This window comes from Giraffa tippelskirchi, chromosome 7, assembly GCF_054371585.1.
Source record: "Giraffa tippelskirchi isolate mGirTip1 chromosome 7, T2T-mGirTip1v1.2.pri, whole genome shotgun sequence".
Lineage (NCBI taxonomy): Eukaryota > Metazoa > Chordata > Mammalia > Artiodactyla > Giraffidae > Giraffa > Giraffa tippelskirchi.
In genome coordinates, this window is record NC_137281.1 from 75,504,644 (window position 1) to 75,518,070 (window position 13,427).

A 13,427-nucleotide genomic window follows, 5' to 3' on the forward strand; every position below is an offset into this window, starting at 1 on the left:
TTAATCTGGTGAGAAGAAAAATGGGAAATTGCCCAGCTAAGAGGGAAATGGTTATGGTCTCTCATCACTCCTGACAGCATTCTGCATCTAGAGTCAAAAGAAAGAGGCGGGGGGGGGAGGGGGGAGATACAGGGGGAGATGGTGCATGTCCCTGTAGCACCTGGAAGGGGTCCATGAAATGAGTCTTGTTTGGTTATTCTGTCGACATCTCTCAGCAGGTACAGCAGCACCAGCACCACGATCTCGAACTGGTCTTGTTGCCTCAAGCTGCCTCAGGGAAACAGGAAAAGAAACTCTTAAATCTCAACTCTTATAACTTTTCAAGAGTGGCTAGACATTTAGAGGCCATGCTGTCTGGGTCCAAATAAGCCAATAATGCCTGTTTTTTAAATATACTGCTAAGAGCTAACTGACACTCTGACATTTCAAACACAGTTTTGAGTCTACATTCCAACTGCTGCATTATAATCAAGTTCTATAAACCTGTCTCACATTTAAGGCCTATGTTGTTGTTGTTCAGTCACTTGGTCATGTCCAACTCTTTGTGACCCCGTGGACTGCAGCATGCCAGGCTTCCCTGTCCTTCACCATCTCATGGAGCTTGCTCAAACTCATGTCCATTGAGTCAGTGATGCCATCCAACCATCTCATCCTCTGTCGTCCCCTTCTCCTCCTCAAGGCAAATGGGCTTCAGCTAATGAAGGAGAGAGCTTGACAACTAAAAGGAAAACATATTGTTACACTATGGCAGACACAAGGGGAGTCGAAGTCCTGGAAAAAAATTATTTCAAGACCTCTACTAGTAAAGATCCTGAGGTTATCACTACAATAACAATCTTTATGAACTTTTTGCTTATACTCTAAGGGTTATTACACTAAACTTGAGGAATACAGTATCTCAAGTTAACATATATGAGACATTTAAAAAAATTTTATTGAAGTGTAGTTAATTGACAATGTTTAATGTGTACAGAAAAATTATTCAGTTATACATAAATATATAGATCTAGTTATGTACTCTTTTCAGACTCTTTTCCATTAGAAGGTAAAAGATATTGAACAGAGTTCCCGGTGCTATACAATTGGTCCTTGTTAGTTATCTATTTTATATATAGTAGTGTGTATCTGTTAATACCAAATTCCTAATTTATCCCTCTCTCACTTTCCCCTTTAGAAACCATAAGTTTGATTTTTTTGTATCTATGAGTCAATTTCTGTTTTATAAATAAGTTCAATTGTACCATTTTTCAGATTTCATATATACGTGATATCATATGATATTTGTCTTTCTTCACTTAGTGAAGACTTAAATTGAAGAAAGTAGGGAAAACCACTAGTCCATTCAGGTATGAACTAGATCAAATCCCTTATGAGTATACAGTGGAAGTGACAAATAGATTTAAGGGACTAGACCTGATAGACAGAGTGCCTGATGAACTATGGACAGAGGTTCGTGACATTGTACAGGAGACAGGGATCAAGACAATCCCCATGGAAAAGAAATGCAAAAAAGCAAAATGGCTGTCTGAGGAGGCCTTACAGATAGCTGGGAAGAGAAGAGAAGCGAAAAGCAAAGGAGAAAAGGAAAGATATTCCCATCTAAATGCAGAGTTCCAAAGAATAGCAAGGAGAGATAAGACAGCCTTCCTCAGTGATCAGTGCAAAGAAATAGAGGAAAACAACAGATTGGTAAAGACTAGAGATCTCTTCAAGAAAATTAGAGATACCAAAGGAACATTTCATGCAAAGATAGGCTCGATAAAGGACAGAAATGGTATGGACCTAACAGAAGCAGAAGATATTAAGAAGAGGTGGCAAGAATACACAGAAGAACTATACAAAAAAGATCTTCACGACCCAGATAATCACGATGCTGTAATCACTCACTTAGAGCAAGACATCCTGGAATGTGAAGTCAAGTGGGCCTTAGAAAGCATCACTACGAACAAAGCTAGTGGAGGTGATGGAATTCCAGTTGAGCTATTTCAAATCCTCAAAGGTGATGCTGTGAAGGTGCTGCGCTCGATATGCCAGCAAATTTGGAAAACTCAGCAGTGGCCACAGGATTGGAAAAGGTCAGTTTTCGTTCCAATCCCAAAGAAAGGCAATGCCAAAGAATGCTCAAACTACCGCACAATTGCACTCATCTCACATGCTAGTAAAGTAATGCTCAAAATTCTCCAAGCCAGGCTTCAGCAATACATGAACCGTGAATTTCCAGATGTTCAAGCTGGTTTTAGAAAAGGCAGAGGAACCAGAGATCAAATTGCCAACATCCGCTGGATCATCGATAAAGCAAGAGAATTCCAGAAAAACATCTATTTCTGCTTTATTGACTATGCCAAAGCCTTTGACTGTGTGGATCACAATAAACTGTGGAAAATTCTGAAAGAGATGGGCATACCAGACCACCTGACCTGCCTCTTGAGAAACCTGTATGCATGTCAGGAAGCAACAGTTAGAACTGGACATGGAACAACAGACTGGTTCCAAATAGGAAAAGGAGTCAAGGTTGTATATTGTCACCCTGCTTATTTAACTTATATGCAGAGTACATCATGAGAAACGCTGGGCTAGAAGAAACACAAGCTGGAATCAAGATTGCCGGGAGAAATATCAATAACCTCAGATATGCGGATGACACCACCCTCATGGCAGAAAGTGAAGAAGAACTAAAGAGCCTCTTGATGAAGGTGAAAGAGGAGAGTGAAAAAGCTGGCTTAAAGCTCAACGTTCAGAAAACTAAGATCATGGCATCTGGTCCCATCACTTCATGGGAAATAGATGGGGAAACAGTGGAAACAGTGTCAGACTTTATTTTTTGGGGCTCCAGAATCACTGCTGATGGTGACTGCAGCCATGAAATTAAAAGATGCTTACTCCTTGGAAGGAAGGTTATGGCCAACTTAGATAGCATATTTAAAAGCAGAGACGTTACTTTGCCAACAAAAGTCCATCTAGTCAAAGCTATGGTTTTTCTAGTGGTCATGTATGGTTGTGAGAGTTGGACGGTGAAGAAAGCTGAGCGCTGAAGAATTGATGCTTTTGAACTGTGGTGTTGGAGAAGACTCTTGAGAGTCCCTTGGACTGCAAGGAGATCCAATCAATCCATCCTAAAAGAGATCAATCCTGGGTGTTCATTGGAAGGTCTGATGTTGAAGCTGAAACTCCAATACTTTGGCCACCTCATGTGAAGGGTTGACTTATTGGAAAAGACCCTAATGCTGGGTAGGGTTGGGGGCGGGAGGAGAAGGGGACGACAGAGGATGAGATGGTTGGATGGCATCACCGACTCGATGGACATGGGTTTGGGTAGACTCCGGGAGTTGGTGATGGACAGAGAGGCCTAGTGTGCTGCAATTCATGGGGTCGCAAAGAGTCGGACACGACTGAGCGACTGAACTGAACTTAGTGAAGACTTACTTTGACTTACTTCACTTAGTATGATAATCTCTAGGTCCATCCATGTTGCTGCAAATGGCAGTATTTTGTTCTTTTTCATGGCTGAGTAATATTCCATTGTATACTATATACCATGCATTCTTTATCCATGTCTTGACTACTGTGAACAGTGCTACTATGAACACTGGAGTGTGTATGTCTTTTCAAATTAGAGTTTTCTCCAGATATATGCCCAGTAGAGGGATTGTAGGATTGTACAGTAATTCCATTTTCAGGTTTTTTTAAGGCACCTCCATACTGTTCTTCACACCAGCTGCCCCAATTTACACTCCCACCACCTGTGTAGGAGGGTTTCCTTTTATCTATACCCTCTCTAGCATTTATTATCTACGACTTTGTGATGATGGTCATTCTGATAGGTGTGAGGTGATACCTCATTGTGGTTTTGATTTGTATTTCTCTAATAATTAGTGATGCTGAGTATCTTTTCATGTGACTGTTGGCCATCTGTACATCTTTTAATAATTAAAGATTTCTATATTACACAGAAATCCTACTTCTAAGAATGTTCTTACAAGAAAAAAAAGGGAGTAAAAAACTCATATCAGCAAAGTTCATGACCATCACACTTATAACAAAAAAAACCCTCAAAACACTGAAACCAATCTTAATCCTAACAACTAAAATAAAAACAATATATCAATTCGATGGAATATAATCCAGCTATTATGACTCAGTAGTTACCAGCTTCACGTCTTAACAGTACTCTGATAATACAAAGAAAACAGCAAATTGACAGGACTGTTTGCAAGGAATATCTCATATTTTTTTTATGATGAAAAATTGTGTGGGACTTCCATGGTGGTCCAGTGGTTAAGATTCCAAGCTTCCATTGCAGGCCGCACAGGTTTGATCCCTGGTCAAATGGCAACCCACTCCAGTGTTCTTGCCTGGAGAATCCAAGGGACAGAAGAGCCTGGTGGGCTGCCATCTATGGGGTCGCACAGAGTCAGACATGACTGAAGTGATGCAGCAGCAGCAGGGAACTAAGATCCCGCATGCCACACAGTGCATCAAAAAAAAAAAAAAAAAAAGCAAAAATGGGAGAGTGATGTCAAATGTTCTTATTTGGCTTAATAATTACTTTTGTGACTTCATCTATAGAGGATATCTCACTCCTACTCAATGTCAGTATCACACACAGATGCTACTGCTGTTTAGTTGCTAAGTCGTGTTTGACTCTTTGTGACCCCATGGACTGTAGTCCTCCAGGATCCTCTGTCCATGGGATTTCCCAGGCAAGAATACTGGAGTGGGCTGCCATTTCCTCCTCCAGGAGATCTTCCCTACTCAGGGATCAAACCTGCATCTCCTGCATTGGTAAGTGGATTTTTTTTACCACTGAGCTGCCAGGAAAGCCCCATCACACATAGATACTTTGGTTCAAAATTAACAAAGGGCAGGTAACTAAATAAACTATGTTAGGTACAGAAATGATTTTAAATCACTGTGAACACTATTAAGGATGACTAGAACATTCACCTTAATTACCTTCAAAATAAATATGAACTTTCATTTCTAGAAGTATGGTAGACTAGTTACCCACCATACTGACCTGACTAATCTCCGAATATAAACATTAAAATTCTATGTGAAGTATTAAAATCTCCTTTTTAAAGGAATCAATGACCTTGTAAGATATTACAGAATATTCGGAAGTAAACATGGGAATCGAGAGAGTAAATATACCAGTAAAATCTACTCAACTTTTGAGAGTACAGTCAGCCCTCCTATCTTCAGGTTCACATCCACAGATTCAACCAAAATCTGATCAAAAATATTCAGGAAAAAAATCCCAGAGAGTTCCAAAAAGCAAAACTTGAATTAGCCAAATATCTCAACTATTTACATAGTATTTACACTGTATTTCCAACTATTCATGTAGCATGCACATTGTGTAAGATATTAAGTAATCTGGAGATGATTTAAAGTATACAGAAGAATGTGAGTAGGTTATATGTAAATACTACACCATATAATATAATATAAGGGGCTTAAACATTCATGGATTTTGGTATCCTCAAGAGGGTCCTAAAACCAATTCCATGAAGATACCAAAGGATGGCTCTATATGCCTAATTAAATGACCTTGAGCTGAGATTTTCATGGCCTCCTAGGAGTTGAGAGAGAGAAGAAAAAGATCAGGGCCTGCTCAAGGTATAATAAATGATTCCTACAATAAAGATGAGACCACAAAGCACTACACTTCCTGTGTAAAGTTATATCATATAAAAATAATCCCAACCCCCTTCCTCCATGCCTTCAAAGAGAACTGCAGGGAAAATCTCCCTACCTTGCTGCTGCTGCTGCTGCTAACTCACTTCAGTCGTGTCTGACTCTGTGCGACCCCATAGATGGCAGCCCACTAGGCTCCACCGTCCCTGGGATTCTCCAGGCAAGAACAATGGAGTGGGTTGCCATTTCCTTCTCCAATGCATGAAAGTGAAAAGTGAAAGTGAAGTCACTCAGTCGTGTCCGACTCTTAGCGACCCCATGGACTGCAGCCCACCAGGCTCCTCTGTCCATGGGATTTTCTAGGCAAGAGTACTGGAGTGGGGTGCCATTGCCTTCTCCGCTCCCTACGTTAGTGCAGAATAAATGAACGTGGAAAAATTTTTTAAAAATCCCAGGTACTAATATCTAAAACAACTTTCTCATGGTGTGGTTCCTGAATTCATGCTACCTAGGTGGTCAGAAAAGCTTCAATCCAAGATATTACAGTGGTTCCAGACATACAACAAAAGCAAATATAAATCCTCGTTGCAGCAACCACCTTCAAGATTGACCTTAAAGAATTCCCAGTCTTCTAAGAAACACCAACTCCCAGTCACCAAAATTCACAAAACACATAAGAAAACAAGGCACTGTAAGAACCAGCAGATATAACCAACAGCAGTATCAAATGTATAAAACTACATATCAATATCAATCACAGAATATAATATCAATATCAATCACAGAATATAAATATTTTAATATCTTTAGTGAAGTAGGAAATTAAAATGAGCAAAAAACAAGAAAAAATAAGTTACAACTAAGCATCTGAAAAAAAACAAACATATAATAATTGAAATTTCAAACTCAATGAGTAAGTTCTATAGCAGATTAAGAAAAACTAAAGAGAGAGATAGTGACCAAGAGGATATATTTCAATAATCTGTCCAGAATGCTGCAGAATCCCATGTCTACATAAGGAAATAAAAATATAAAAGAAAGGTTAAGAGATATGGAATATAGAGTGAGAAAATCTTACATGTATGAAATAATAATGGCAGTAGGATAAGTTACATTCAAAACTCTATTCTTCAGTTCAGTTCACTCAGTCATGTCCGACTCTCTGCGACCCCATGGACTGCAGCATGCCAGGCCTCGCTGTCCATCACCAACTCCCAGAGCTTGCTCTAACTCATGTCCATCGAGCCAGTGATGCCATCCACCCAACCATCTCATTCTCTGTCATCCCTTTCTCCTCCCACCTTCAATCTTTCCCAGCATCAGGGTCTTTTCCAGTGAGTCAGTTCTTCACATCAGGTGGCCAAAGTATTGGAGTTTCAGCTTCAGCATTAGTCCTTCCAATGAATATTTAGGGTTGACTTCTTTTAGGATGGACTGGTTGGATCTCCTTGAAGTCCAAGGGACTCTCAAGAGTGTTCTTCAACACCACAGTTCAAAAGCATCAATCCTTTGGCACTCAGTCTTCTTTATGGTCCAACTCTCACATCCATACATGACTACTAGAAAAACCATAGCCTTGACTAGATGGACCTTTGTTGGCAAAGTAATGTCTCTGCTTTTAAATATGCTATCTAGGTTGGTCATAACCTTCCTTCCAAGGAGTAAGCGTCTTTTAATTTCATGGCTGCAATCACCATCAGCAGTGATTTTGGAGCCCAAAAAAATAAAGTCTGACACTGTTTCCACAGTTTCCCCATCTATTTGCCATGAAGTGATGGGACCAGATGCCATGATCTTAGTTTTCTGAATGTTGAGCCTTAAGCCAACTGTTTCACTCTCCTCTTTCACTTTCATCAAGAGGCTCTTTAGTTCTTCTTCACTTTCTGCCATAAGGGTGGTGTCATCTGCATATCTGAGGTTATTGATATTTCTCCCGGCAATCTTGATTCCAGCTTGTGCTTCCTCCAGCCCAGCGTTTCTCATGATGTACTCTGCATATAAGTTAAATAAGCAGGGTGACAATATACAGCCTTGACATACTCCTTTTCCTATTTGGAACCAGTCTGTTGTTCCATGTACAGTTCTAACTGTTGCTTCCTGACCTGCATACAGGTTTCTCAAGAGACAGGTCAGATGGTCTGGTATGCCCATCTCTTTCAGAATTTTCCATAGTTTATTGTGATTCACACAGTCAAAGGCTTTGGCATAGTCAATAAGGCAGAAACAGATGTTTTTCTGGAACTCTCTTGCTTATTCGATAATCCAGTGGATGTTGGCAATTTGATCTCTGGTTCCTCTGCCTTTTCTAAAACCAGATTGAACATCTGGAAGTTCACAGTTCACATATTGCTGAAGCCTGGCTTGGAGAATTTTAAGCATTACTTTACTATCGTGTGAGATGAGTGCAATTGTGCGGTAGTTTGAGCATTCTTTGGCATTGCCTTTCTTTGGGATTGGAATGAAAACTGACCTTTTCCAGTCCTGTGGCCACTGCTGAGTCTTCCAGATTTGCTGGCATATCGAGGGCAGCACTTTCACAGCATCATCTTTCAGGATTTGAAATAGCTCAACTGGAATTCCATCACCTCCACTAGCTTTGTTCGTAGTAATGCTTTCTAAGGCCCACTTGACTTCACATTCCAGGATGTCTGGCTCTAGGTGAGTGATCACACCATAGTGATTATCTGGGTCATGAAGATCTTTTTTGTACAGTTCTTCTGTGTATTCTTGCCACCTCTTCTTAATATCTTCTGCTTCTGTTAGGTCCATACCATTTCTGTCCTTTATCGAGCCTATCTTTGCATGAAATGTTCCCTTGGTATCTCTAATTTTCTTGAAGAGATCTCTAGTCTAGACCATTCAGGTATGACCTAAATCAAATCCCTTATGATTATACAGTGGAAGTGACAAACAGATTCAAGGGATTAGAGATGATACTCAGAGAGCCTGAAGAAATATGGACAGAGGTTCATGACATTGTACAGGATGCAGTGATCAAGATCATCCCCAAGAAAAAGAAATGCAAAAAGGCAAAATGGTTATCTGAGGAGGCCTTACAAACAGCTGAGCAAAGAAGAGAAGCTAAAGGCAAAGGAGAAAAGGAAAGATATATCCATTTGAATGCAGAGTTCCAAAGAATGGCAAGGAGAGATAAGAAAGCCTTCCTCAGTGATCAATGCAAAGAAATAGGGGAAAACAACAGAATGGGAAAGACTAGAGATCTCTTCAAGAAAATTAGAGATACCAAGGGAACATTTCGTGCAAAGATGGGCACAATAAAGGACAGAAATGGTTGGACCTAACAGAAGCAGAAGATATTAAGAAGTGGCAAGTATACACAGAAGAATTGTACAAAAAAGTTCTTCATGACCCAGATAACCATGATGGTGTGATCACTCGCCTAGAGCCTAACCCTATGTCTATCCTGGAGTCTGAAGTCAAGTGGGCCTTAGGAATCATCACTGCAAACAAAGCTAGTGGAGGTGATGGAATTCCAGTTGAGCTATTTCAAATTCTCAAAGACAATGCTGTGAAAGTGCTGCACTCAATATGCCAGCAAATTTGGAAAACTCAGCAGTGGCCACAGGACTGGAAAAGGTCAGTTTTCATTCCAATCCCAAAGAAAGGCAATGCCAAAGAATGCTCAAACTACCGCACAATTACACTCATCTCACATGCTAGCAAAGTAATGCTCAAAATTCTCCATGCGAGGCCACAACAGTACATGAACTGAGAACTTCCAGATGTTCAAGCTGGATTTAGAAAAGGCAGAGGAACCAGATATCAAATTGCCAACATCCACTGCATCACAGTAAAAGCAAGAGAGTTCCAGAAAAACACCTACTTCTGCTTTATTGACTACGTTTATACCTCTGACTGTGTGGATCACAACAAACTGTGGAAAATTCTTAAAGAGATGGGAATACCAGACCACCTTACACCTGCCTCCTAAAAAATCTGTATGCAGGTAAAGAAGCAACAGTTAGAACTGGACATGGAACAACACATTGGTTCCAAATTGGGAAAGGAGTACATCAAGGCTAAATACCGTCATCTTGCTTATTTAACTTTCATGCAGAGTACATCATGCGAAATGCCAGGGTGGGTGAAGCACAAGCTGGAATCAAGATTGCTGGGAGAAATATCAATAACCTCAGATATGCAGATGACACCACCCTTACGGCAGAAAGCGAAGAGAAACTAAAGAGTCACTTGACAAAGGTGAAAGAGGAGAGTGAAAAAGCTGGCTTAAAACTCAACACTCAAAAAATGAAGATCATGGCATCTGGTCCCATCACTTCATGGCAAACAGATGGGGAAACAATGGAAAGAATGACAGATTTCATTTTCTTGGGCTAGAAAAATCACTGCAGATGATGACTGAAGCCATGAAATTAAAAGACGCTTGCTCCTTGGAAGAAAAGCTATGACCAACCTAGACAACATTTTCAAAAGCAGAGACATCACTTTGCCAACAAAGGTCCATCTAGTTAAGGCTACTGTTTTTCCAGTAGTTGTGTAAAGATATGAGAGTTGGACTATAAAGAAAGCTGAGTGCCAAAGAATTGATGCTTTTGAACTGTGGTGCTGGAGAAGACTCTTGAGAGTCCCTTGGACTGCAAGGAGATCCAACCAGTCCATCCTAAAGGAAGCCAACCCTGAATATTCATTGGAAGGACTGATGCTGAAGCTGAAACTCCAATACTTTGGCCACCAGATGTGAAGAACTGACTCATTGGAAAAGACCCTGATGCTGGGAAAGATTGAAGGTGGGAGGAGAAGGGGACGACAGAGGATGAGATGGTTGGATGGCATTTTTGACTCTGTGGACAAGAGTTCGAGCAAGCTCTGAGAGTTGGTGATGGACAGGGAAGCCTGGAGTGCTGCAGTCCTTGGGGTCACAAAGAGTTGGACACGACTGAGCGACTGAACTGAACCCTTATAAGAAAACACATTAAGAGAAAATTATCAGAATCTGCGGCTAAACTAATGAGTCTCAGACTTAACACCAAATTCACCATCCATTTTAAAAAACTGATAAATTGGGCCTCACTGAAATTAGAAGTTTTGCTCTATGAAAGCCAATATGAAAAATATGAAAAGACAAACTACAGGCCAAAAGAAAGTATCTGCAAACCAAATATCTAACAAAGGACAAGCGTCTAGTCTATATAAAGCACTCTTAAAATTCAACAGTAAGAAACAAACAGTCCAGTTAGAAAATGAGCAAAAGATAACAGATATTTAACTGAAGAGGATATACAGATAAAAACTAAATGTCCGAAAGTATGTCCATTATCACTAACATTAGAAAAATTTATATTAACACCAAAATGAAATACTACTACATACATTCATAATAATTAATATTTAAAAAATGAACACCAAATCCTGGCAAGGATGCAGAGAAAATAGCTCATGCATGTAAGACTGCTGAAAATGTGAAATGGTACTACTACTCTAGAAAACAGTTTTTTCAAAAAAAACTAAACATGGCACAATCATGCAACCCAGTAATTGGACTCCTGGACATTTATGCCACAGAAACGAACATTATTTTCATTCAATGACCTGAATGTAAATGTTTATAGCAGCTTTATTTGCAATTGCTAGAAAACTGAAATCACTGGGTGAATGATTAAAGAAACAGTGATATATATATAGCATGAAATATAACTAAGCAATCAAAATGAACAGACTATTCATACATACACAGCTTGGATGAGTCTCTAGAGAACCGTGTTGAATTTTAAAAAGTCAATCTTCAAAAGATACAAAGTGTATGATTCCTTTTATGTAAATTTTTTGAAATGACAAAATTTTAGAAATGGAGGACAGATTAGTGATTACCAGATGATAGAAAGTGACAATGGGAGGGAGAAAGATGGTGAAGTTATAAAAGATAAGAGAAAGGATCCTTGTGGTGTTGGAAATATTGAGTATCTTCTATAGTGATAGTGGATACACAACAGAACTTACACATACCAATACAATTAAAACTGGGAAAATCTGAATAAATCAGTGGCTAACATTAATCTCTTGGCTGTAATATTTTATCATAGTTTTGCAGAAGGTTATCATTGGGAGAAAATGGACAAAGTGTTCACATGACCTCTCTGTATTATTTCTTACAACCATATATGAATCTATAATTATCTAAAAAAAGACATTACAACAGCATCAAGAAATATAATGTGCCTAAAAACAGGCATATGGATCAATGGTACAGAATAGAGAGGCCAGAAATAAACCCACACATCTATGGTCAGTTAATCTTCCACAAAGAAGGCAAGAGCATACAATGGAGAAAAGACAATCTCTTCAGCAAGTGGTGCTGGGAAAGCTGGACTGCTGCTGCTGCTGCTGCTGCTAAGTCGCTTCAGTTGTGTCCGACTCTGTGCGACCCCATAGACGGCAGCCCACCAGGCTCTGCCGTCCCTGGGATTCTCCAGGCAAGAACACTGGAGTGGGTTGCCATTTCCTTCTCCAGTGCATGAAAGGGAAAAGTGAAAGTGAAGTCGCTCAGTCATGTCCAACTCTTAGCGACCCCATGGACTGTAGCCTACCAGGCTCCTCCGTCCATGGGATTCTCCAGGCAAGAGTACTGGAGTGGGGTGCCATTGCCCTCTCCAGGGAAAGCTGGACAGCTGCATGTAAATCAATGAAGTTAGAATACACCCTCACTTCATACTCAAAAATAAGCTCAAAATGGCTTAAAGACTTAAATATAAGACAGGACACCATAAAACTCCTAAAAGAGAACATATGCAAAAGATTCTGACATAAATTATACCAATGTTTTCTTAGGTCAGTATACCAAGGAAACAGAAATAAAAGCAAAAACAAACAAATGGGACTTAATCAAACTTACAAGCTTTTGTACAGCAAAGGAAACCATAAACAAAATGAAAAGACAGCCTGCAAAATGGGATAATTTGCAAATGATGTGACTGACAAGGGATTAATCTTCAAAATATACAAACATCTCATACAACTCAATAACAAACAATCCAATTGAAAAATGGGCAGAAAACCTAAACAGAGACTCCTCCAAGGAAGACATGCAGATAGACAACAGAAACATGGAAAAATGCTCTTCATCACTAATTATCAGAGCAATGAAAATCAAAACTACAATAAGGAACCACCTCACATGAGTCAGATGGCCATCATCAAAAAGTATACAAATAACAAACGATGGAGAGGGTGTGGAGAAAAAAGAACTCTCCTACAATATTGTGTGTTGTGTGTTAGTCACTCAGTCGGGTCTGACTCTTTGTGACCCCATGGACTGTAGCCCACCAGGCTCCTTTGTCCATGGGATTCTCCAGGCAAGAATACTGGAGTGGGTTGCCACTACAATTGTATTGTATTCACTACAATGTAAATTGGTACAGTCACTATGGAAAACAGTATGGAGATTCTTCAAGAAACTAAAACTAAAGTTGCCATATGATACAGCAATCTGACTCCAGGGCATATATCCAGACACAACTATAAACTAATACATGCACCTCTATGTTCACAGAAGCACTATTCACAACAGCCAGAACATGGAACCAACCCGAATATCCACAGAAAGATGAAGAGAGAAAGAAAATGTGTTATATATAGATACACAATGAAACACCACTTAGTCATAAAAAAATGAAATAATGCTATTTGCAACAGTATGGGTGGACCTAGAGATTATCATACTGAGAAAGACAAATACTATATGATATCACTTATACATAGAATCTAAAGTATGGCACAAATGACCTTATCTATGAAACAGAAACAGATTCATA